General features: G+C 38.6%; 1 protein-coding gene across 41 annotated transcripts in view; it reads left to right on the top strand.

The window, feature by feature from the left end:
* ZNF804A (zinc finger protein 804A) overlaps positions 1 to 27306 on the top strand; it is a 455187-nt gene that overhangs the window by 385123 nt on the left and 42758 nt on the right. For 34 of the 41 annotated variants that reach the window (XR_004168445.2, XM_090144338.1, XM_090144330.1 and 31 more), the window contains 2 exons: positions 20852 to 20949; positions 23711 to 23771. The gene's annotated coding sequence lies outside the window, so the exon portion shown is untranslated. Of the gene's footprint in view, positions 1 to 14780; positions 14859 to 20851; positions 20950 to 23710; positions 23772 to 24116; positions 24481 to 26622; positions 26733 to 27306 lie in introns of those variants that run through there. The other 7 variants (XM_090144322.1, XM_090144333.1, XM_090144324.1 and 4 more) reach the window with 6 other exon arrangements.

Below are 27306 nucleotides of genomic sequence, written 5' to 3'. Positions count from 1 at the left end.
AAAACACTGAACAGTTTCCTAGCACAAATTACAGATAATCTACCTGTACCCAGCGGCCTCTGCAGCACTGAAATCAGGAAACAGCAGTCTGTCAGTAATGTGTGGACTGGTGGCAGTGGGGAAGTTGGACCACTGTATCTCCAACTCTGCTGCAGCACATGCAGGTGTATGTGAGGATCCCATCCAAGTCCTCCTCAGTGGCCAAGTGCCTTTCACATCTCTTCTGGTGACAGGGTGCCTTTCCACCACTACCATACTCATCATTGCCTGCACTGGAGGAACAGTGCAGGAAGCATGGTCCATCTGTGCCTGGCTTCCAAGAACCTTTCACCCTTGGCTAGACAAATGATGCCACCACATTGCTCTCTTGTTTTAGAGGGTTTTGTAAACACTTCCAGCAGATTTCCTCCCTGTGATGAGGCAAGGCCTAATGGTAGCACCTTTTGCAGTCATCTCGGGGTTGACTGAGGGCTAAATACTGCAATGTGTTCTGCGTATGTACTCTTTGTGATTATGGGACTAAGTCTGTAGGAAAAACCAAGTTTTGCAAGCAGTTAAAAATCTCCTACAGCAGCTCTTCTTTGTCTCTTACTGTAGGAGATAGACTCTTTGACAGGTTTTGAACTATAAAAGCTGGCTGTGGGCTAGAAAGCCAGCATGTCAATGAGATTGTTAATTTCCTTTTGAGAGGATCATTGTTAAGTGGAAATACACTTGTTTTTGGAAAAAAAAAATGTAGCTTCAATTTTATTTAATTTTATTTGCTCCTAATCTCCTTGTAAATTTTTATTTTTCTGCTTTTATCCATTTCCTTTTCACACTTTGTGAATGTTGCCATAGTTACACATAAATTGCTGATAATTTCACTCACTAAAGGAAATAAAACAATTTTTTCATCTATATCTTGGTAGTTATGAAGGAAAAAGCTTTTACTTGTAACAATAAGAGCTGTCCTCCTCCACCGCCCACCTTCTTGTTGGTTGTGACCATTACAGTGGCAGCATTTTTCTGGCTTATTTTTAACCGATGATTCAGAATCTTAGAAATGTGATTCTATGATCAGAAACAACTCCAGTAGGTGTTAATATTTGAATGGGATGTGGTAAGACCTGGAAATCTGTAATGCCCAACACGTTCTGTCAGGCTCTGAGAAACCATGCTGATCTCCTAATGTTTTCAACAGTGAAGTATCACTGGGCAGAGGTGTGAAAGCGTATGTTCATTCGTGATTTAGTTTCACTTTTAAATCCTCTTCTTCTCAGCTTTAGTGATAATGTGTCACACAAGGCATAGCCCAAAATGCTACTGGAGTGGCTTCCTAAAATATACTTGCACTTCTGTAGTCATGGTATACGGGAACTGCTGAATCACAGCCTGACCCTTTCCTTGATCACCTGAGGTGAGCAAGGAGTCAGCCACAGGAGCACAAGTGAAGGCAATTCACCTGTGCTGCTGGAAAGGGTGGAGCCTGGCTGCACCTCTCCTAGACCCATTTAAGAGCTGACTACCAGTGGGGAAGGATCTCTTCTGGAGATCCCTCCTCTGGAGTTTTGCATTGAGCCCAGGACATGGGTAAACATTCTATCTATTCTCTTTGTTGTTATAACCTGCTTAGCCAAACTCTCTGGTTTATTTCATAATTATAACATCTTTATATTCCATGATTATACACGTGGTTTACCCATGAATTCCCTCAGAACTTCCAGCAATGAGTCAAACAGTTTTCTGTTTCAATGGAAATAGAGAAGAAGCATTTATGAAGTGTTCTAGTTTGGTTTAGCAGATGGACAGATGAGAGACCTGTCATCCTAAACTTGATGGCTGTTTCAAAACCAACAGCTGAGTGCTTTAATCCTTCATCTTAAGGACAGTGTAAAGCAAGCCAGAAATGGATGGTGGTGTTATCATCCCTGATATTGCCTTGGAAACATTGAGTAGTTATAGGAAACTTCCTATAACCCTTTAGTTTGGAAAATGCAAAGACATCATAAGTGAATGTTATTTTCAAGCAAGGATCTATTTCACACTGGCTTAGCTATATGCCATGCTGTGGCCCAGAAGATCACAAAATATTTCATATGTAGAAACCTAATCTGGAATGTGCAAGGGCTGCAGGTGGACAAACATACAAATGTATACTGATATCTAATTTGACAATTCCTTTTTTTCTTTTATTCTTTAATTACTCTTTGGATGCATTATTATATGCATTATTATATAGTCATGGCTGTAGCTTGATCTTCAATTTATATTTGGCCTTTAGAAATTTTTGCAGTACTTAAATGTGAGAGCATATGAAACGGTAAGGATGTAGACACCACTGGTGAATAGAGAAAATTGCAGGAAGCATCATCATAAAAACATAATGTTTGATAATAGAGTATTTCCTTGGCAGATAAGAACATTTCATTAAAATGATTGGATTGCATCCTTTTTATAAGATTAAGAATGGAAGTTGGTTTTGTAGCTGACCTGTATCAGTGCTTGGAAAAAATCATGTATGTTTTAAGTGATCATCTATTTTAGTGTTTGTCAGGTAGGTAGCCAGACCAAACCCTTCCTAAGATGACCTCCATTCCATGTGTGTTTTGCTTCCTTGGCAAGGAGAGAATGTGATCTCTGCAGTTCTCTGCAGCTTGCATAGATATGTTACCGAGGCTGAAAATGGAAACTATAAAATTCTAGAACTAAATACATTCTGAAAAATGTACCTCATTTAAAATACCAGTAATAGCACTACTTTATAATCAGACTATTTTTTTTTCTGGATGTATTTTTCATTCTTCAAATGTGGAAGGTGTCTCCAGTTTCACCTTGCTTAAAGAACATGAGAATTCCCATGTCTGTCATGAAGTTTGACACTGTCTCATCCCTTTGCTTTTGTGATTTGTGTTTCCTTTGGAAATCTGGCTGGTCCCTATTCTCCAGTGTCTGTTTTCACAATGTTCATCTCTAAAGAGAAAAATCAGTAAGAATTTAAAAATAAGGCTTCTAGGGCTTTAAGAATTTCAGCTTACACTTCAGATGTCTGACAGACTGGAGAATATATTCAGGCATAACAAGAGGAAATGATGCATCTTTGTGTAAAAATACCTCTTTTTCTGTCTTCAGAAATACTGCCGCCTTTAAAAATGAGACTTTTAAAATAAACATAGAAAAGGAAGCCTTGTAAAAAAGGGTATTTTTCTCTTGAAGAGGTATGAAGTTGGATGGTAGACTTTTTCTTTAAAAGGAAACCTGTTTTTTTCCTGTTTATACTCATTTGAGGTGGGGCAAATTGAATATAATGGGTTAGTTCTTTATATGGCAATTTCTGTTTTCTCTAGGGGGATGTACTTCTGTATATGAAAATGTTTCCTTAACTATAATTCCCAGATGCATGGCAGAAATACAATCTTCTGTGTCACTCAAAGTTGTTTGTGTCATTATTTGCAATATTGCTGAATTTACCCTTCTGGTTTCTGCAGTTGAATATTCTATTATATTTCCTTTCAGTAGGTAGTATGGTAGAGTCGTAACTGTGCTTCACAATGATTTTTTCAAGTTGTTTTGGGGTGTTCATTTGCACAGACCTGTACATTGCATTGTAGAGTGATGCTGTGAAATTCCTATATCTATTTGGATTTTGAATGGAAAGATATTCCAGGTGCTTTGGGTCATGCTTTGCTTTCATATTGTCTGAACAGAACTGCAGCTGCACAAGTCAGGCACAAGTGTCACTGTGTGTTGTTACAGGCGAGCGCCCTGTGTGCAGCCAGAGACTGAGATTATGTTTCAGTAATATAACTGTGTTGGTGCAAGGGGAGTACAGGCCCAGTGTGCACTTGTGGGTTTCATTCTGTGCTTGAAACAGAGCAAAAGCAAGTAATGCATGCAACTGTAAGAAGGAAATCCATTGCACGTGGGAAGTGGATGCCTGGCAAGCCCAACAGTCTGCCTAGCTCTGAGCAGCACTTCGGTGTTGGCCAAAACTTGGGAACTGGCATCAAGGACAGCTGGTTGTCAGTCCTGAATGCAGTGACAGGCTCAACTTTCTGTGACCATCTCCACTTGGCTGCCCACCTCTATCTGCAGCCCGTCAGCTCACAGAATTGTAGAATGGCCCAGGTTGGAAGGGAGCTCAGGAACCTGTTTATTTCTGGCTTGAAAGCTCAGGCCTTGGCTGAGCTGGTTTTGGTGTGACAGCTCCCAGTGCTGTTCCTGAATTATTGGTTGGGCTTTGCATTTACTGAGGACCTGTGCATTGGCCCTATTGCTGTCACCATGGCTGCTCACCTGTATCAAGTGCCCCACCAGTGAGGTCTGTGCCCAGGCTGCACAAGATCACTCTTGTCCTCTTGTTGTTGGTTTGTGGTTTATTTTTCTGCTTTGCTTGATGGAGTTTGTTTCTTTGTTTTAAGAGGAGGGTAATGGAGTGACCTAATAGGTGGTGTTTTCTAAGTACTGATCAGAATGAATGTGCCTTACACTTACCAATGTGCCCAAACTTTAACTCTGTGCTTTGAGTTCAGTTTAATGGTGCCCGTTCAGTAGTTCTATAACAGTTCTTTTTTGGCTGAAATTATCAGGAACTTCGCAGTGGATTCAGCTGAGTTCACTAATGAATGAATATATTAAAATGTATTACGATGGAAGGAGCTAATGGCATAGTAGTTCAAAATAAGTTGTGTCTGGGAAAAATAGCAGATGTTACAGATGTTTCCCATCCGTGGCCTTTTTAAGCATAGTATATCCAGGTTAAACTCACCAGCCACTTAAATGTGCCTAGTTCAGTAGGAAAGTATGCAGTTGTCTTTCTCTGTGCTATCCCATCATGTGTGGCTTTTCACATGAAAGCTAAACTGCTAGTTTCACAATAAATGCTAATTGTCCTTTGGAAACCCTGAGTGTTAGAGTTGGGTGCTGCTGGTTAGCTCAGGCAGCTGCATGAGGAAGAAAAACATTCCAACCTGAACAGGTTCACCTGATCAGCTATCACAAAGGGACAGTCAGAGAGAACTATCAGTATAATTCTAGGCAGTTACATACATGCTTGCATAGGTGCTCAAATGCTCTACTAAAAAAGAGTGCATCCAAAGATCCCACAGGGAAGAAATTCCACTAATGGAGGGCTTGCGTCATCGTATCTTGGAGAAGGGTGACCAGTGGCTTATGTGGCTGATACACAGGTTCAGTCTTGCATGGATGGATGTGAAGTTGAATGGATTTGGCTGCAAGAATGTTAAGTATAACAGCTGAAATAAGACTGCATAAGGTAGAAGGTGAACGGTTGTAAAGGAAGCACAACTTTTCCCAAAGCTGGAGATGTGACTACCTTTCACTTTACAGCACCACTTTTCTTTTAACTTTTTAATTTGTCCTACCTTAATGCAATTCCTTGATCACTGGTTAAGTTCCTTATATAAAACTGAGAAATATACAGACTACCTCAAAAGGGCTTTGAGGGAGCTTCAATTGTTTCCCTTTTTCCTCCTGAATGATTGCAGACATTTGTGCCAGGGGAGCTTTAGGTTGGATATCAGGAGAAACTTCTTTACAGCAAGGCTTGTTAAGCACTGCAATAGGCTCCCCAGGGAGGTGGTTGAGTCACCTTCCCTGGATGTGTTTAAAAACCATTTGGATGTGGTGCTCAGGGACATGATTTAGCCAGACAGTTGTTAGAGTTAGGGTAGTATGGTTAGGTTGTGGTTGGACTTGATGATATTTAAGGTCTCTTCCAATCTGAGCAATACTGTGATTCTATGAAATCTTCTTTAAGGAAAATTGCTCTGTGTTAACAGGATATGATGAAAAAAGAAAGCAATAGGAAATGTCTGAACTATGAAGGCTGTTCAGTTAAGAATTATTATTGTGTGTAAGAATTACATAAATGAACCACAAATGGGAATTAAGGCCTCAGGGGTAAATTGAATCCATATTCCCACTTTTACACCTTTTAGGAATTGAGGGTGGCGTTGTTTGTGTGTGAAGATCCATATGAATTTTCATTTAAGTCCAAGCATTTTGGACTGTGTTTTAAAGTTGATAGCTTTTTGATGTTACTGAGCTAGCTATTTTCAGGAAAAAAAAAATAAATGTCAGGAGCAATACTAATTACTTTTAGGGAAACTATAAATTTAGTTTTTGGAGCATTAACTTGAAGTGTTGTAAAAGTAATAGATGTACTAAAGAACTGGTACGTGATTTCTATGAACAAATGTAAGAGCAAACTTTTCTGGAACACTGTTCTTTCTTTATTATAGTATCCAAAGTTGCAATAAGTTCTAACAAAGCTTTGCATATATTGAATCTTCACTGATTTGCTGAAAAATACGGGATTTCCCAAGTTCCTCTCTAAAATTAGACTTGTGGGTTCCTGGTGAAGCAATATGCAATAGGATCACTTAGAATTTGGGGTTGAGAAATTCTATGTAGAAAAACATTCATCAGAACTTGTTATGGTCTAATGCAGTGGTCTAAGACTTTGCGATCTAAGCTGATTTTTAATTGCCCAGTGGTAATGGGTATGTTACTTAATAGCCTTATAAGAAAATCTGAAATTTTGTCTAGCTGGTAGCTTGGCAAATTTATAACATTGATCTGACTTTGGTGTTTCTGAAGAACACAGTGAAAAAAATCTAAGTTTATTACCCCTTTAATTTCCTCAGAAGTGCTATTTCTTTGAGTCACCATCCCTGGATGTGTTTAAAAACCACTTAGATGTGGTGCTCAGGGACATGATTTAGCGGGGGGTTGTTAGAGCTAGGGTGGTATGGTTGGTTGCGGTTGGACTCAATGATCTTTAAGGTCTTTTCCAACCTGAATGATTCTATGATTCTGACATACATGTGCCCGCTATCTTTGTGAAACCAAGTGAAGTGATCACTGTAGTATGATCAATACAAAAATAATACAGTTTTTCCATTGTTCTTTTTGTGGCCAGTGCACGTTACTTTGTTTGATGTGCAGCTTCTTCAGCTCTCTGCTTGATGAGTCCAGACTACTTTGTTCTCATTCATTCCAGTTGTGCTTCGGTCTCCTAGCTAGCTAGTGTATTTTTTCAGCCTTTTGAGTAAAAGGAGGAGGACAAGTCAACCCTCCTATTTTTGATTTGCTGAAGAATTCCTTATGTGACTTCCCCTCTTCAATATCTGCAGTGCTGGGATAAGAGTTTCAAAAATTGCAGACTTCTTGAAGATAAACTCAGTAATAGCAGATGAGGCAGTATTTTTTTTTTTTTTTACTGTTGCTCCATGAAATACTTTCTCGCAGAAATAATAGTTTTGGTGAATGCCAAATAAATGGGTAACTGCTGCATGTGTTGATGGATTATTGATCAAAAATACTTTGTGATTAAAAATGTAGTTCACTTTAGTACTTCATTGGACCTCCTTGACTGTAATCACTACAAGCTTGGCTTTAGGAGCACTGAATGGGTTAGCCCAGCAGCAAATGAGATACGCAGTGTTGGCTCCTGTATTGTTTAACTCCCAAGCCTCCAAGTTAGACCACTGCTGTCCCTTGTATCTTTTCATGTTTTCCAGTGCCAAATACTTCAGACACATTGTTTGATATCTGTGGAAAAGTTTTAAATATGTTTAAAATTCCTCCAAGTATACAGCTATTACATTTTGATATACAGAGGAAAAGATACATGACTTGACAAGATGTACAGGGAGTTAGAGGGATTTTTATGTAGGAATGGTATGCATCCTTCCTTTTAATCTTCTGGGATTATCAGTGCTATTTTATCGAGGTTACAACACACTTGTCACCTTACTCTATTGTTCATTAACTTCAAATCGATGCTTCCCAGGTCGTCATCTTCAGTATTTTCACTCAGTTTAGCTTCTGTAATGACATTAATTGCAACGTACATACGTTACTGCTGCTTCGCTAGGTTTAGCAGTGCCTTCAAGCTTTTGCTGAGTGATGGGGCTTTAACTGCTCTTCCAGTTCTGTGACTCCACTGCATGTCTTCTAAAGAACTATCCTTTAAATGTTTAATTCCCTAGTAGATATGACTGTTAAGATGAACAGATGCATTATGTTCACAAAACTCTTATGTCACTTCATGGGTGGATTTGCTACCATATGAACTGAAACACCGGTCTGACGTATTTTGTTGAAAGCTGATACGGAGAACTGAGGAGTGGTGTGTGGAGATCAAGTGAAGGTGATTAGATAGCAAAAGTACTGTTCAGATGGCAGAGCATTACTTGTGTAACTTAAAGTTACAAGTCAGTGCCATCAAGAATGTAGGGAAATCCTGCCTGGCCACGATGGGGAGCTCAGGGTCAGAAGCTGCCGGAAGGAAATGCTGAGATGCAAGACCAATAAACCTGAGGTCGTGGCCATGCGTGCTGTACTGTGTGGGTGCTCTGAACATAAAATGTACACACTTGGATTATGCAAAGCACGAGCAGTTTGTATCAGTTCTTAGATGTGCTGCAGGTATGGTTTAACTGAGGAACACTTGTAGAAGATCAAACAGATGTAGGATTCGACATCTATGCATTATGCAGGTATTAACTCCCTGCTGAAGCTCTGACTGGGTTACTAATAGCATGCAGTTGTACATGTGTTGCCCTAGGTTTTAATGAAGAGTCAATTACTACATTCTTTCATCATGTCGATGTGTGGTTCTTGATTCATAAAGGATAGTTGGAATAAAAAGACACGTTAGCAGTATTGTCGGTAACTGCATAATTATAATTAAAAGATACTAAGGCTGTTTCAAGTGAATTTTGAAGGCTAACATTCTTTAATATTAACCATTCTGGTATGATAATATAAAGCTGATTTGGGCATAGTTTCACAAAGCATCGTCTGACTTGATTAGCTAGGAATTAAACATCAGAATATCTGTCTGTTTACAGATAGCAAAAACTCAGAGGAGATGAAAGAAACAAACTTGTGTGTAACCAGAGAATAGTCAATAGATAGTTGGGGGTGGGGGAGCGGAGGGAGAAGAACCAAAGGCCTTTAAATTGAGGGGAAGAACTTGAGAAAGCTGGCACAAAGAATGCCTGGAAGTCTTCCAACAGATTTTAGTAACATCTGTGTCTTAAACTGGAGAAACTGAATTGCTTGTCTGTTAATTAGGCTGATATGTTGATATGTGAAAAATGAAATTTGAGTAATAAACCTGTTGTGAGGACTGCCAGGCATTTTTTTCCCTGTACAAACACTCCTATTTGGAGGCGAGAAGAATCTTTCTTTTGTGTGTTGTTGGATTGTTTACTACAGCTCTGGGCTGAATGCTCCAAAAGTTGGTCTGAAAACCACCAATATTTTGTCCCCATTCTAAAACTTAGAAACTCTAGGGAATGCCAGCTCAAGGCCAAATTCTCAGCAGTCTTGAAATTTCTAACATCATGATGAAAAGCTCTTAGTTTTCAAGGTAGAAGTCAACGCTTCCATTGCAGGATGGAGCTCTCCCTCAGCATAGGAAGACCATGCTCACTGGTTTCATTGATTTCATAGAGGAACTGTTTGAGACAGGCTAAATTATGCATTAAATGGGGGAAAAATAAGCAAGCTGGGCACTACAAGACTTGCCTTTCTAGAAACTGAGATTACAGAGCATGCCTTTGTAAAAGTTTAGCTAGCTAAAATACAGGTTAAACAACATGTAAAAGATGCTATTTAATGCTACTGTTGTGATTACGGAGGAATGATCTGATCATTGTGTTTGGTACTTCTGTGCAGCAGTCAGGAAAGACAATATAGAGTGCTGAAATACAGCTCTCTTCTTTAGAGCAGCATTCTGTGTCACTGGGCATTTGTATTTCCTGGCTGTAAGCACATGGTATTTCAAACAAAGCTTAATGAAAGAGGAAAACACTTTGGTCTGTCTTAAGACGTAGAATATAAATTTATCTTTCTTGGGTAAGAAAGCAGGTACCAAACTATTTCTAGTACTTTAGCTGAAGTTCTGCCTTGGTTCTGGTGGGCTAAACAGGGAAGCCTGTTGGAGGCATTCAAGGCCAGGCTGGATGTGGCTCTGGGCAGCCTGGTCTAGTAGTTGGTGACCCTGCCCACGGCAGGGGGTTTGACACTAGATGGTCTTGGAGGTCTCTTTCAACCCAGGCCATTCTATGATTCTGTGAAGCCCCCAGACCATTTCTTCTATTCTTCTGAAGATAGAAATACTCACTCTGTTTTATTTTGGTTGCTGAGTGTAAATGACTCCCTTGCCTCCATCTGCCTGCACCTGTCTGGGGATTCTTTCACTGATCTTAAATAACCAGGTAGAGAAGGAGCAATTTCATCCTCAGCACGTTAAAGCCTACGGTCTGCAGAGCAGGGCGTAAGGAAGATAGTCTTGTATTTCATCGAGCACTTGTTATTCATGCTTCAGTTAATGCCAGTCATTAATCTGTCATTTGGGTCAATGGCACTTAAATTATACAACACAGAAAGCAGTTAGGACTTTCCAGAAGATGACAACAATTAGTGCACTTAACATTTGTATGGAGAGCTACTGCTCATCTCTTGAATGGTTTTTCAGAGATCCCTCATATAGCCCGGACCTTCTCTATATGTCTGTAAACGTAATTTGTAAATTGACTTGAATGAGACATCATTTTAAGTCTTTCTTTCCTGCTCATAAGCCTTGAATGTAATTGAGCTGAGTTAGTTGTCGAGTTGTTGCTAGTATATACATACCAATAGCTGCGGTGAATTGACAGGATGCTAATTCAAAGTGAGCAAATATTATTCAAAGGTCGAAGTAAATAAGAAATGATGTGAAGCATTTCCAGATCACAGCCTGAATTGTGACACTAAGACACTAATGCTACTATTTTTAAGTTGTATTGGCTTTTTTTGTTCTTAACAGTAAGTCTATTTAAAGAAGAATAACCTGTTTTTGAAATAAGTTTAAAATACGTTGGCTCCTTCTCCCAGGTGACAATGACAGGACAAGAAGTAAATGGTTTATGTTGCTCCAGGGGAAGTTCAACTTGAATATTAGCGAAAATTTCCTTTCAGTAATGAATTGGAACAGGCTGCTCAGGGAGGTGGAGTCACCATCTCTGGAGGTGTTGAAGGGATGTGTGGTTGTGGCACTGAAGGATGTAGTTAGCTGGCATGGTGGGGGGGAGTGGATTAGATGATCTTAGTGGTCTTCTCCAACCTGAATAAATCTATATGTCACAGCTGTGATATCTCGAAGTAATAATGTGCTGTCCTGGTCCCACAGTACTGGTGGAGAAGCTGAGGAGGTGCAGGCTGCTCTGGTGAGGACTGACCTGTCCTTTCCTGGGCTGTGGTTGGATCAGGCCTGTTAATTCTTTGTCAGTGAGGAACATCTGAGATATTTCAGGCCAGCTGATGCAGTTTGAAGGTTTGGACAGAATGATGGTGATTTATTACACCTCCATTTTTTTCAGCTGAAGTTGAATGAGCAAATAGAATGTAAACATACATTAGCTTAGAAATACCTTTTTATGTTGTTATACCCAGGGTTTTCCTCTTTAAATATTTAGAGTAAATGTATTCACAGTATTGTATATTATGTTTGTAGAAATGCCTTTGCAGTTTGTCAATGTGTTACAAAAAATAATGGCAAATGCTCTTTTCTAATGGAAAACATAAAAATTGAAGGCAGTAGGACCAGCAAAAGTTATGTCCCGAAGAGACACTGCTCCCTGTGTTCTGTATTTGAAATTCAAATTGTAATTACAATATTGTACTTTGAGATTGTTCTAACAGTGATTTAGATCTTTCCCAGTAATCATTTCTCTACAGTGACGAGGTACTGCAGGCGATGCATAAATATCTGTGACTGTTATAGCTGGCTATTTTAATCCTGGGTATGGACTGCTAGATGAGTGTTAAAATTACTTCAAAATATTGCATGTGCCACTAAGAAATGCTTGGAATGCTTATAGTGACCATCTAAGATGTCAGTTTTCAGGACAACAGAGCTGGCATTTTCTGGAGTACAAAACCATACACTCCTTATTGGGGCTACTGGCAGGAATGTATGCAGTATCTCGTGCACGTGCTGTCGTTGTGCTGTCTATGTAAGAATGTACCTATAGTGCCATGCTGTGATAGTGGGTAAACTGCAGTACATCAGACTGTGACTTGACTTTTTATCATAGCTAAAGGCTGGTGAGATGTACTCTGCATTGTAGTTGGAGTTTGAGGCATAAACTGTGGTTTTCAAGGAAGTGTGGGACTGGTTGGTAGAGAGTGCAGCAAAGTGGGCTAATGCTGTGAGGTATATGAGTAGGTTTATTTCAATAAACTGTTTGGTAATCTGAGGTATTTAAACAGTCATGTCTTCATCCTCCCTGTGGAAAATTTCTAACCTTTTCACTCCCCCCCCCCAAAAAAGGGCAAAATCATTGAAATTTAAAATACAATCTTCAAAATGTGTGCGTGCATGGATTGGCATCAAAGACATTTATTTAAAGAAAGTGTACTAAAAGGTTAACATGTATATGCATAATCAGGCCCTACTATGATATCAGAAGCTGGAAGTCCAGTTGTCAGAACTACAGTTATTTTCATGAGGACCAGTGCTGCAAAGCTGAGATAAATTATCACTACTTTACATTAGACACTTTGTGCATTTGTTAATAAATGCCTCTTGTCTGTGTTGAAGGATTGCAAAACGCAGTAGGTCTTCTGCTGGGAACAGCAACAACACATCATATATGTTAGAATGCTGTTACTTTTCCAGAACCAATAAACTACAAACAATATAGGCATTTCTTATCAAATGTTATGGAACAAAAGTACCTGACTTCAAAAACAAGAAGAAAAAACCCAACTTTTTCTGTGGGTGGTAGGGAACAAGCGGTGTGCGTGCATGGAGGAAAACTGCATGGAGGTAATTATTACAGCTCCACAGAGAAATTAATCAGTGCTGCTCTAACATAGTCTTTAAATTCTTCTTTTTGCTATATATTCCTCACATTTCTACAAGCCTTTTTCATTCTCGTGCTTTTATTCCATTACAACCCATGCTATTATACTTCTTTTGGTTCCTGTGGTGTTCTTCCTATCCTAAAAATCCAGAAGCAATTGTTTTAAACAGCAGCAGATGGATTCTGTATATTAGTACCTGGGGGCTTTTCTGCCTGGAAAAGAGTACCTTGGCTGGAGCTTTGGGTAGCTTAGCAATATGTAAATCCCACAGTACATCATGAGGCAGGAAATACAAAACTCCATTCCTTGTTGTGTGACAGCTCCAGGCTGTCCACAAACCTGGTACAGCGCTTTGTGTCCTCACTTAGTCAGCTTTGGTGACATATTCTATGTAGAAGAACCTACAATCTACTGTAGGAGATTAAAACCAAGAGAAAAGACTATAATAAAAAAAACTACAAACCTGAGCTGTCCGACTGCAAGTAGTGCCGGCTGGTTTATTTTTATTTTTTAGTGTATTGTATTTAATACAGAGATCTAGTTCTTAGTACAAAACCAAGTTACTTAGTAATTGGAATAGTTTCATTTCCTTTAACTACAGGCATATCTATTTGCAATGATATTCTTAAAATGAGTGATTTGGTGTGAGTTGACTCTAGAAATATCCTTGCTCGTAAGCAACTCATTTTACAGGCTGATGCATGAAAACCAGTAATCAGCACTGAGTTATGATATGGCTTGGCTTTTTGTAGCCGCCCATTGAGGAAGCCTAGAAAACATAAAATTGGTCCACCTGTTCCGAAAGAAGGACAAAAAAGAAGCATCAGCAGGGGATTGCAAAGCAAGAGAAACTAGAGGCTTTGTCCTGTTCCCAGATTTTATCATCTTAACCATATTTACAGAATGATGTATTTGAAGGATGAATCTCTAAATAAAAATCTTGCATGCACATAGATGTCTATATAATAAATACATGGAGACAAAAATAATATACAAGCACTCAAGCATGTATCCTGTTTTTGTGTTCACTGTTATGAATTGTGATCTTTAATATGGGAAAAAAAAACAGGATTAGTGTCAATATCTTTTTTCCCCGATGAAGTTACTAAGCCTCCATTTGAGGAACACTGGAAATGATAGCAGAGGGGCTGGGCTCGATCCTTAGGAGTCCTTTCCAACAATTCTGTGGTGGAAATCAGAATATTTGAGTTGGAAGGGACCTCTAAAGGTCATCTAGTCCAACTACCCTGCAGTGAACACAGGCATCCACATCCCAAGTGATAGAACTCGAGTTGCACTGTTCAGCTGCAGAAGAAAGACTTCAGCTTATATGTTCATTTTTTTCCCCTTTTTTAACATAATGGAACATCCACAACAGTTCAGTGGAGCTCAAAATTACAGCTGAGGAATGATCAGTTAAATCTCAAAAAATTGCAGGAGGGAAATAGAGTGAAAAATTAGTTTTTTAATATTAGCACTCAGTGCTCCAGCCATCGTTATAAATAAGATCATCATCTGATGTCATTCTGGTTTTACGTATGGATTTCTTATGTCTCACAATGCATCATGAAGATCTGCCAGCAGCCCAGCAAAATCCAGGCAGTTCTTTTTGAAAGTCTGATATTCTTTGAATAAAGGTTTCTTCAAGGAGTGTTGGTGTGCACCCTGCTGCCCCCCGTGTTACCCAAAGACCTTCTTTATAAGAGCAGTCACTCATTGACCAGCCAACATGGCTGAGTTCTTTGTTGGAATACAAAGCACTAAACATCAAGCTGGAATCAACTTTATTGGTGATCGAGTACAGATCTCTAAGCTGAGGGGAAAATGTTGAGGATTGTCAAGTAAAAAATACTGATGTATCAAATGCTTACATTTGATTACATTTTGATACATTTCCGTATATGTGTTAATTACAGTGAGTATTTAGAGGGAAATAATTACGGCTGAAACAAACAAGAAATCTCTTGAAACTTGGGAGCAAAGAGGAAAACCAGGGCACTGTTGCTGAGACACTGGTTTGTGAGTATTCCCAAGGGATAAGTACTTAATAAGGATGTCAAATATAGACAATGAATTTATTTTCTGTTTTGTCTCTCTTTTTCCTCAAAACGCAAAGAACTTTTGGTATATTTTCCTACACAAACTGGCTGGGAATAAAATAGCCTTCTGTATGTGAGTTTGTTTTTCTCTGATGCAACAGCTATTTCTTTCCTCAGCTAAAACAGAAAGGCAGTTAGAGGGTATAGAATGAAGTTATGGCAATGATGAAACCTGCTAGAGATTTCAGTGATTCTCACCTGTCAATATGAGATAGATGTAAAATGATAGTGTGGTCAGACTTTGTGGCTTAATGGAGTCATCAGCAGAGGCTGGATGTGAAGAAAGCGTGTGTTTCCTGGCAGAATAAGCAAGAACTGCTCATTTAGGCTGAATTCTCATTGTAAGAGTTAAGGAGAACTTTGTGGATTTTCCTTAAATGTTCCCCCAAGGAGAGCTGATCTCTAAATTGGTGTATGCTGCTTTTCAGGCATCCAGTTGAATCTCACTCAAGTCTTAGGATGGAGCTGCTCTTACTGGTACACCATTGTTTCTTTATGTTGCATTGATTCATACAAACATTGTCTCTAGTTTTCCAGACCATCTCATTGCTATATGAAATATTCTTTTGCTGGAGAGTTAGATGTCTGTCAGTCCATGACTCATGTCTCTATCTGAGCAACTACAGAGTTGTGAAGTAAGGGAATGGGTAAGGTTGGAAGGGACATTAGAAGCTCATCTTGTTCAAAGCCAACATTAATGTTGTAATTAAAATGTTTCTTCACATATACATGGCAGTGCACTTCTCCCCCCAGATTTCCTTCCAGTCTGTCTGTATCTTACTCTGGTGTGTCAATTTTTCAAGTATGGCAGATTTGGGATCAACAGTGTGTAATGAATACATTTAATTAGCTCCGTTGTTCGTGATGAAATCTTTATTATATAGTGCAAAATCAGAATAATGCTGTTTGCTGCCACATGACTTTACAAGTTTGTCTAATTAGGTATCAGTTCTTCATCTCAGTTCTTTTCTTGCTTACTTTTATAATATCTTTCTGTCAAAAAGCTGTTTTAATGAGACTTTCTTCCTCTGGCCACAGCGTTCCCAATGTCCTAGCTGTTTTTTCTCCTAATTAGCTTAGGGGGAAAAGGGTGTTTTTTATTTGTCTAGTTAAATTGCATTGTTCTTGGTAGTTGATAATTTTTTAATGATCTTTAAATTTTGCCTTCCTGCAGAAGGGACCTGGATGTAATTTGGGCTGCAGTTATTTTGTAAGTCAGTAGTGTGAGGATTGCATAGACGTAAATAGATATGTCAGCTCCCAAGTGTCTTGTCTTTGAATACTGTTTTATCTTCTGAGTGTCCTTGTTGTTTGTTTCCAAAAGACCATCTTACGTACATCAACACATTGACAACCTTGCATGTGTTATATGATGCTGAATGCTTTCAACTCTGTAGAACCTGTCTTAGATATTGTTCTGTTCTGATTATTTGCAACTCCTTCCAGCTTAGGAATTTCTTAGGAATTACTCTGTCATCTGCTGGAGGTGGGTAGTGAAGCCACTGATCACTTATCCATAGCCAGATTACTCACAGCTGTTACCTTAATGAACTGAATGTTTTATTATACCAAAACATCAAAAATCTTTTCTGAAGTATTTTTGAAACTACAGGGTGATTTCAAACACATTTTGAAGTAGTCCATACAATAAATAACAGTTAATTTCAAACCAAAATACTAGAGATATAGAAGTGTTATCTCATGGAATTAGGAATTCCTTTTAAATTAAAATCTGTTTTCTCTCAGATAATTACAACAAAAATGGTTAACTTTTCAGTGAGGCTTCACTTGGGAGGATTAAGAGCTTCAAAGATTTGCTCTAAATGAAGCATGTATCTGGAAGCCTGTTTTAGAAAACTGTGTGGTGCAAGTCACTGTCATAGCAAACGCTGTAACCTATCCATCCCTTTGCTCTTTATCTCTTTATTTTTATTTTTTTTCTTACCCCTAAGGAAAACGGTCACAGAAAAGACTTCTGCTTATTAAACAACAGAGGCATTATTAGTTTACTGCAGCTGTTTTCAGGTCCCAGTAGTGGAACTCTGACTGCTGGCCTGGAAAGTCTTTTGTACCTAAGAAGCCTGAATTCAGTCAAGGGTGCAAGCAAGTAACAGGGAAAATTAGGGAAATGAGTCTGTCCCTCTTGAATGAGGGTGGGAAAGTTTTCCTTACTTAGCCTAGAAGTATGTGGCAGGAACATCTACTTTAAGGGACGGGGTCTTGTCTAGTCCTGCATACTGTGATGTGAGGACCACATCAGTTCTTCTTAGATGATGTTTATTTCTCCAGTAGTGTTTAAAATATCTAATCCATCAGAGTTCAGCATTGTGTGTCTGAAGCTTTCTGATGACCTGAAGTATAATACTGGGTCTGCATAGCATTCATTAGAATAAATCACTTAAAGACAACAGGTTAATCCAAGGTTTACCATCACCCTTGTTCACTCCTTGATGTACATCAAATATTGTTCTATGGTCAAAACCTATCCCTTTTGAGAATGCTCCAGTTGGTCCTCAAAAATACCAGAATTTAACAAGGGTATCCAAATGATCAGGGAGTGAAGGCATCACAAAAACGTCTCCAATTGCTCATGCTTGCTAGTCCTCATCTGTCTGAAGTTGTGCTGAGCAGCTCCAACAAGTCAGACATCTTTGCCTTAAAATCCAAGGGAATACCTGAAGTAATGTCTCTGGATTAAGTAGAGGATGCCTCTGCCTATGGCTCCATGTTTTTCTTTATTTATTAGCATACCAATTCTGACTTAACAACAAGTAATGTATCTAATATTCACTCTCTGCAGACTCTTAGAGGCTTGTTGCCCAAAGTCTTTCTTCAAGATTGTCTTAAATAACTCATAGTCCATACAATTTTAAGGGTTTTGTAAGGATGCATGAATGAATAAATGCTACTTTGGTTGCTAGAAGGAAGTCCCTTTCTTGAATGCAAGATGTTACACATTGTTACAACATTGCAATTGTATTGCCATTAAGAAGTAGGGAATTAGACTATCTGTGTTACGCTGATGGTTAAAACACTGTTTTGGAAGGTTTAAAAAAACAACGTACTTTTTTTAAATCCAGCTGAAATAACTTCAGGTTAGTTGTTACTTACTCTCTTATTCTGTAGCTGTTGTTTGAGGTCCTAGCTGAAATCGAGGTCTTACTTTAATAGATAACTGAACTTAAATGTAACAAGAGATGGATGTGGGCAATAGAATTTACAATGGGCTTTAGAGAAAATTTACAGAAGGTCAGAGAAAAGGAACTGTTATCTCAGTTTAATGAACAGAGAACCAAAGCACAGTGAACAGAAGTGATTTCCATATAATTGCTCAGCGAGTTTACTGCAGGAACAAGAGCAGCATCTGCATCTATGAGACCCGATGACTTGCTTGGACAATAATTCAGTCAATCCTCATTTAGATTATTTTTTTTCAGTGAAAGTGTGTATTGAAGTTCTTAATGATTCTTACTTGAAAGAAGCTTCAGAAATAGTAATTTCTGTAACTGAGTAACTTTAAAAGCACCTTGGCATGGCTCAGAAAAAAATAAGTGAGAATTCTGCTGTAAGAGGTAAGTAATAGAGGTAAATGGTAACTAACTGCTGGCTTAGGGAGGAAAAAGCCATCTGAAGTGTGATACAGATGGTATCAGTCGCTGAATGTGGTCTTGTGGAACTGGGAAGCGGGTGTCTTGATGCAAGGATTTCCAATTGCAGTAAATTTCCAGTTATATAGTTTCCCAATAAAATAGACTTTTTTTTTGTATTTCCAGTTATTTCTTCCAGGTTTCTGATAGCTAATGCCAGATGTTGTTTGTGTTAGTTTGACTGCTGAAGGTGTGCTTGTCTGTTTTGATCACGTGCCATGCAAATTGATTATGGCAATTGTTTCCTATATTCTCTATGTACTAAAATTGCAGACTCACTTCATAATATGCTTTTGTTAATTAATTATTAATTGTGTAGAAAACTTAATAGTGGACAATACCAACAATATTGAGGAGTAATTTTCATTAAAGTTTTGTCTTATGGCTTCCCAAGGTTAATGGCTTTTCCTTGGAATCACCCTTGTTCTCTCTAACTCTGAGTGTGTAGAGTTGCTTAAGATATGATACACACAAACACAACACAGTATTTCAGCACAAGCACTTGCTTTTCTGCCTAGCGAGATAAACATTGCAAAGAAGTGATGAGATTTTTATGGTAAAGCTACGTGGATGTCAGTCACTCCTGACCCTGGATTTTTCCAGACACAATGAAGTCCAAAGAGATGACACGTACTTGTAGCGGAAAAATTGGCTTTGAGTTTCTCTTTTGTTAGCAAAGACAATTTTAGTAGCAAGAAATGAGGCAAATGTGAAGTGTGCCTGCCAGTTGTGTGACATTTAGAGCTTCAGAAAGAATGCACTTGAGTGGGGGGAAAAAAAACAACGGTGTGCTAAAATACCTGTTGTTCACAGCCCATGCGTCTTCTCAGAGAGAAAAGCTCAAGAAACCCATTGTTGCTGTAAACAATTTATTCTTCAGTGATTTTCTATAACAACACTTTCCTGGGTCTAGCTGGTGTTATTTGAAACTACTCATGAAAAATGTAAGAGATGTCAAGTTGCCTTATGATACTAGCGCGTGCCAAGCAGCTGAGCAGCGTTTAGGGAAACATTTAGATAAAAACCTACAAAATCATGATAGAAATAGCATTTGATGAAGGCAGGGAAGCCTCCTTACTCTGCTGTGCTAATGAATAATGTTTGAGCAGGATGGACTTTCTCACTGCTGTTTGGACAGTGCCCTCAAATACAGATTGAAAACACTCAGCACCTCTGAAATGCTGAGGTTTCATTTGTGATGCAAGTCGTGTGTATGAGTAACAATGTTTTGTTGGTTTACTTGGAAGTCCTGTTTGTGGATGGGATAGGTTGGATATTAGGAAAGTACCTTCTTTGAAAGAGCGGTCAGTCACTGGAATGGGCTGCCCAGGGAGGTGGTGGAGTCACCGACCCTGGAGGTGTTTGAGAAACATTTAGATGTGTTACTGAAGAGCATGGTTTAGTGGGGAAGTGGTGGTGGTAGGTGGATGCTGGATTACATGTTCTTGGATGTCTTTTCCAGCCTTGGTGATTCTATGGTTCTGTGTGCAATGCACCTGTAAAACTGGGGAGAAGCTCTGATTACTGGGTTAACTCAGTGCAGACTTAATGTTTTTCCTGCAGATCATCCAGGACATGCAACACCCCATTTTGCTGGTTTGTGTAGAAAATACTCTCGATCTCTGCACTTACAGAAAGATTTTTCTTGTGAACATAATACAGAACTGTAACGACTGGAATCTATTTACAGTCACAGGAAGAAAATAAGTTTTTTTCATTCACACACATGATTTTACTTTTTCTGTATTTTAATTTTGTCCTGTAGCAATTGGCATAAGGTTTGTTTTCCTTCTGATCTGTTTGTTGAATGAAAGCTCCTCCTAAGAATATTACTATATGCTAGGCATTTCAGAAGTGTTTTATATCATTTAAATATGCACCTTGGATAAAAATGGAAGGATACCATCCTGTTGAAATAGACATAAAAAAAAAAATTGATCTTCATTTCTCTGTATTGTACATTACATATGTTTTTTAATTTTTTCCTGTGGGAAGTGTATTCAGTTGTTCCATGTTAATGGCGTGAATAGAATGCCGTGTTAATGGTGTGAATAGAAAGCTTGGAGCATAAAATGGACCCAGAACACTTAGGATCTGATCCTAAGTCTGCTGTTGAATAATTGCTCTGGCGCTGATGCCTGCAAACAAATATACTTGTGTTTTCACCTTGTGTATTCTCCCTCCTCTCCCTTTTTCTTATCTCTTTCTCTCATTTTGCTGCCCAAACTTGCTTGCTCATAGGTACATCTGTTCAAGAAGGAGAGTCGCAGGGAACGAAGCTTACTTCATGTAAGGTGCATGTCAGAAGAGATCACAGGCATACACGTGTGCCCTGAAAGGTATCATGCAGGATTTCTTCTTGAAAACTGAGTTTTGTGTTTTCATTAATATTACTGTATAGGGAGATGGCATCTATATAGATGAAATGGCAGCTCAAGTTTCTTGGGAGTGGTGAGGAATCATAGATGGCATTTTGTTTCTGGGTAGCTGATGGTATAATGGACAGGCTGCTGGCTCAGGCGTTCGTCTTCTCAGCTGTGTCTGTAAATGAAGTGTCATGTTGAACAAGTCCTCCTTTCTTGGTATTTCATCTCAGCTTTTCCTGATTAAAATTTATGCCTGTGCACGTATGTATAAAAATGGGTTTAAAAAGATCTACATATTACGGATGACCGGGGATTACTTTCACACACAGAGTACCCAATTTTAAAGCGCAGATAGGAGAAAAACCCACGAGGGAAGTCAGAGCACCTGTTCTTAGCAAACATGACAGCCTGCCAACATTTCATCTTGAGATGTGCTTAAGACTATGACAAAGATAACCAGAAATTACTGTGCACTGGGATAGCAAATTAAAATGCAGAAGTCAGCGAGGCCACAGGATATTGGATTTAAGACCATGACGAGGTTGTCAGCACTGATGACATTACGTGGTTGGGAAAATGTATTGGTGTGCTTGATGTGTACACTGATAGCATCCAATATTCAGATGCTGAAACCTGGCAAGTCTGAGTCAAATCCATGGGAAAAATTGCCACGTTAAGCAAGTGAGCATCCATGAGTTAACGACAGGGATCTGAAGCAAATTTGAATGTATGGTACTGTGAAAGATATAGAAGAAATATTCTGGAATAATTTCCTCTTTCAGATATAAGAAATTATCTGAAATTGTACCTAAATATGGAGTTTGCTACAGTTAAATAGCAACTGGGATAGCAACTGATAAATTTAAGCTGCTTTTGACTTTTCATGGGAGATATGCAGAGTAACTTATGAAATGCACTAGTCTGCCTCGTTGAACTTTGATGTTTGTGATGTGTGACACTGTCTCTGTCAAGGACAAAGCTGGCCACAGTCAGGGTTTCCAGAGTTGAGAGTGGATGCAAGGAGGCAGCTTTCAATGGAGCATGTGCATTTCATAACAAAAAATTCTATAGGTAATGGTCGAACTTCTAGAAGAAACAATGATAGAGAGCCATTAAAGGCAAAATCACCACCTGAAGCTCAGGAAGTTCCTTAGCTGTAGGCTGGTGTAAGCGGAAGGGTTTACCTGGCGGTATGACCATGTCCTTACCCTGTTCCTGTGCTCCTTCCTGGCACATCCAATCGTTGCTGCTCTCAGGGGTGGAACAGTAATTGTTAATTAGAAACTGAACATCCAGGAAAGTGAACTGTTTCGGAGAACCCTGTGATCTGCTTTCTGACTCTGAGTTTACCTTGCTGTGTTCCTCCTAGTGTTGCCACTGAGGTTGAAAGAAAGAAAAAGAAAACATCTGTAAGTTAGCGCTGTGGGTTTTCTGAGCAATGTAGATTTGTTTTGTTGCTGCTAAGATAGAAGTTATTTCTCAGAGCACAATTTAAATACCTAAGTTCTTGACTCATCTGTTTTGGTGTGGCACTTAAGTCAGTATGAATTTCACTCATTCACATCCACTTCCCAACTTGCTGATCAAGCAGAACATCTTGTATTTTCTGATCTTTGGAACAGGGTGTGAGTTTTCTTTTGTTTTACTAAACCAGGTAATTTGGTGAGTGTTTTATGGATAACAGTATGAGATGTGATGGACATGTTAAAGCATTTTGTCCTTTGCCTTGTCTAACTCAATCTTTTGCCTTAAAAAGGGCAATATTTCTGACAAAACATAATCTCCTATCATTTCTGGCCACACATCCAACCTATAATGTTATCTGACAGTAAATGCAGAGCCTCATCAAATCACTCATCTTCCCATGTTTCAGCAATAATTTTGAGGGAATCTGAATAAATTACATCTTGAATGCTACAGCTGCTCTCCAGCAGCAGAACTAATGAATTGTCATGACTGGGAGAAAGGGAGAGGTGCCTTGCATCCCTAATCTGAGACAGCTGACAGGATGATGTCTGATCAGCTTTAGTCACCATCCCTAATTACACGCTGAGAAATTAGAGCCACTTTCAAGTTAATGGCTGGTAAACACCTTGTGACAATTATAGTGTCTCAGTTTAAGAAAGGAATGGGAAGAATGGCTTGTGGTGCTCCACTGACCCTGCAGTGGTGGGTGCCCAACCCAAATTAGTCTAAATGGCTCACCCTAGGGGACTAGCGAGTCTTTCTGAAACTCCTTGTAATAGCTTTCTGTTATCTGTAGTCTTCTGGTTCCATAGTCATTCTGGACACAAAAATGATGGACATTCCCATTATGCTTTTGTTTGTACAGACATATTAACTCTTTAAAGGCAAGTCCACTCTGTCATGATCAAGAATCCCTTTATTCTCCTTCATAAAATCTTCGGAGTAGGCAGTGCCATTACAAAAATGGCAGTGGAGCAGTGGTTATACCAACAATGAAAATCATTTGTGCTGCGTTTATATCTGTAGATACTAAATCTAGTACACCAGTTGTACCTTCAGAATGAATCTGAGTGAACTGTGAATACTAACTAAAGCTACAGAGCTTTAAATCAATCCTAGTGCTCTGTAAAAGCAGGAGTACCTTGTCAGGTTTGGAAATGTTAATGGAGTAGCTGGCAGACCTGACTCGAATTAGAATTTGAAAATCAAATTTCACTGTGCTCATCATTTTCTTTTTTTTTCTTTTCCCTTCCTTCTGGTACGGCAGAGCAAGTACAGAATGCAGATCTCTGATATGCAGACTAAGGTGAAAGCAGTAAGTGAGGAAGGTAAGTAAAGATACTAAAAATTGAATGAATTCAGGTGGAGTTTAAATATGAAATACTGTGCGCTCTTCTGTGCTGCTTTAATGCTGCTCAATATTTATGACCTCTGGAATTTTCCTTTCAAGCCTATTGCAGTATTCATCCCCTCTGCTGTGTAAGAGGCAAAATCTAAAATCAGTTTTTCTTCATATTCTGATACTGTCATGATGAGGCCAGTATTTTGTCAAGGAACAAAAATTAAAACATTTAAGAAGAAAAAAGACCTACATTGATTTTAAAGCTAAGGGAAATCATTGAGTTTATTTATATCAAGTAAACTTGAGTAACTCAACTCATTTAACTTTTCAGAACGACAACCTAGAAGGAATTTGATTGCTATTATGTGAACAGTTCGTCAGTGACAAAAAGGAGTTGACTGAGTGGCCTCTGATTTTTTCAGAGAAAGACATGATTGTCACGGAATTAACTAGCTCAGTTTATGCCCGTGACAGGGGGCAGTAGGCCCCTGCCCTCCCCACCCCCCACCTGGCCCCACAAAATGGGAAGGAAGGGGGAAAAGGAAGAAAAACAGCGGCAACAATCTATGGAGGTAAACTTACTTTACTAACTATGATATCGGAATACAAAATAATACAATATAATACAATCTAATTGAAATTGAGACTAATAAATCAAATAAGATATGAGAGAGAGTTCCCGAGACCGAGTCAAACCTGAAAAGCTTGGAACGGCTGGGAAAGCACCTCCAGCACCCACTGCCAGGCAGTAAGAGACTGCCCCCCCGGAAGGGGCAGATCCCATGACTTCCGTAATGTATAGGGATAGGTACGTAGAGGTAGAGCATTAACACTTTAATTCCAGTACATGATGTTTTGATGTGGAATATTGAAAATCAAATAAAAAAAAAAAACCAAAACCATGACACATGATATACTTTGATTTATGGAGAAATCCTACTGAGATATGAGCCTCAAATATTTAATTTCCTGAAAATAAAGGGGAGTCAGAACACCAATTTTCTATCTCCTGTCGTCTTTATACCTAAATTCTGGAAACTTCACCTTATGAGAGGATGAATGAGAAATAAGGAAACTAAGTACAGTAGAAGGTTAGCTCACTTGTTTGTATCACCCTTTGATATGCTTATTGGTCTGGAAGGTCTTTACAATATGAAAACGATCAGTGAAAGTTAAGATGCTGTTCTGTTTTTTATTAACTGTAATTAAATCTGAGTTCAGTATGATTTAAGAAACCCTAGAGGGTGTTGCAACTGAATTTCTTGTTTCTTCCTCCTCATTACAGTCACTTCTTGTGACTTGACGTTTCTGTTTGAATGCAAAAAAAATCTTTGTTATCAGAGAATTATCTAAGCCTCATCGAAGAGGCTTTCCCAAGTTAGACTTTTGCAGATAGAGTTGGTCTGCAGACAACTGCTTTGGAATACAGATAGACCTGAAAGCAAAACAAAACTTAATTTAGAGAATAGGAAAATGTAGAGATAAAGCTTGGTTATGCATTCCAATTTCAAAAAAGTCACAGATTCGCCTATCACTGGGTTTATCTGTTTACGTATATCAAAACGTTTTACAGGAAAGCCCTACTTATGCATGCAGCTTGAGGGGGGAAATTAAATCTGATTGAAGTTTGTAAAATTTAATTGAAGTAAGATCACACCTGCTAGTGGAGGAGAAAAATAATGAGTTCAGAACTACGCATTACTACTTTTCCTCAGGAGGTGCTCGTTCATGCTCCCGAAGGCTCCAAACTGATAGAAAACATGAGTCGGTAACCAGTCTTATCTACTAGACTGCCCCCTTCAGAAACATTATGGACTCTTTGTTCTTATTTTCCTCTGATGTCACGTGAAATTTGACTCTTATTTGACTATAACAGAAGACTCTTGAAAGTTGAAATTCAGTTCCATCAGAACATCTTTCAAAATCACAGATAAGAGGAATTCATAGGCTTCTACCTCCATGATTGTTTCACTAGATAGAGTTGGGCCAAAGTAGTTGTCAGATTGATTTAAATCTTGTGAGAGCTTCATGTAAGAGAAGTTACCAACGGTTTCATGGATATTTATCATGATGCTATTACACTTTGATTTCACTTAAAATTGCCACCAATAATTTTTTACACCGTCACTTCTCACTATCATAGCATTAATCTTCACCAAAAGTAACAGTTCTTCTGAATGCCTTTTTAGGGGAACCTTTACATTCTTGAAATAATATAGTATTGATAAAAAGGATTATTCAGAACTGTACTAGTCACTTCCATTTTGTGTATTATGTGGCTTGATCAGTAGTTCTGTTAGCTCCAACAGTCCTTCCGGTAAAGAGGCAAAGATTTTACTACACTTTTTCATCCAAGCAAAATTACATATGGCAGTTCTTTTACATATTTTATCCCCTGATTGTACAGACAAAATTAAGCAATAGCACTATATCAATAAACCTTCAGTTCAGAGATATTTACACTTAGCGTTTAGATTATTTTATTCCATGATTCCCTAGTCAGTGTTAGTATGTCTATCAGAGAAATGTTATTTGTGTTGGATTAAGAATTGTTCTGGTAGGTAATATAGAAAAACTGCTTTCAAGGGGAAAATCACTGCTTGAAGATACTTCTCGTGAAGTGCTCAAATGATCATCTTTCTGCTGTCACAAAAAGCCGTAAAGTTTTTTGATTTTTAAACAGCTTAAGCCTGCTAAGGAATAATGTATTTTGGTTGGTATGTCCAAAACCAATTCTTCTTTTTTTTTTTTTTTTGCTGTAGTTTATATGTACTTAAGAGCCTCTTACAAAAAAAAAAAAAATAGATTAACATACATCAACTTTTTTTTTCTGCCAGTGGTAGTAGTTGGATGGAGTGCCTATCTCTACATATTCACAAAGCAATTGTTAACATCCACTGGGAGCATTACAGCATTCACCATGCAAGTAGAGAGGTCAGAAATGCCAGTAAGTTGAAATGTTGATGTGGAGAGAAAAAAACATTATCTTTACCAAGATTAATGACTGGCATTTTTCATACGTCAAGCTCTATGTAATAAAATGGGTATAAAGGAATTATCTTTATTGTGATATGCCTTGGTTGTCAAAAAACGAAGTAGTTGCATAAAATCATAACTTCTGTTAGGGAATAAGAGGTACTGTTCTTGACCAACTCTTTGTACACCTCATGGCAACTGGAATTCCAAGTGTGGCCTTGCTGAGTAGCTTGCTTTCATGTTTTCTTGATGGTGCTTAATGGTATCTTCAATGACTGAATGCAACATGTTCCAAAGGGCACAGTAAGTGAGGCCTTTATTAACCAGCTTTGGTTCTGGGTCTGAATTAATTAAAACCTTGACAGGAACAGAACTCTTAATAGCTTTCCATTAGAAGCAGCTACACAACATTGCTACCCTTCCATGACATAAAAGCAAAACAGAGGAACAGCTGTTAGTGTTCCTGAATCCGTTTGAATTTATTCAGGAATTTCCTGCACAGATATGTTATTTTTATTATTTTCTTTTTAGAAAATCTTGATTTG

The sequence above is a fragment of the Phasianus colchicus genome, chromosome 7 (genome assembly GCF_987193195.1).
Source record: "Phasianus colchicus chromosome 7, bPhaCol1.hap1.1, whole genome shotgun sequence".
NCBI classification, from domain to species: domain Eukaryota; kingdom Metazoa; phylum Chordata; class Aves; order Galliformes; family Phasianidae; genus Phasianus; species Phasianus colchicus.
Note: the sequence above shows the minus strand (reverse complement) of the source record. Positions and strands in the feature narration are given on the sequence as shown.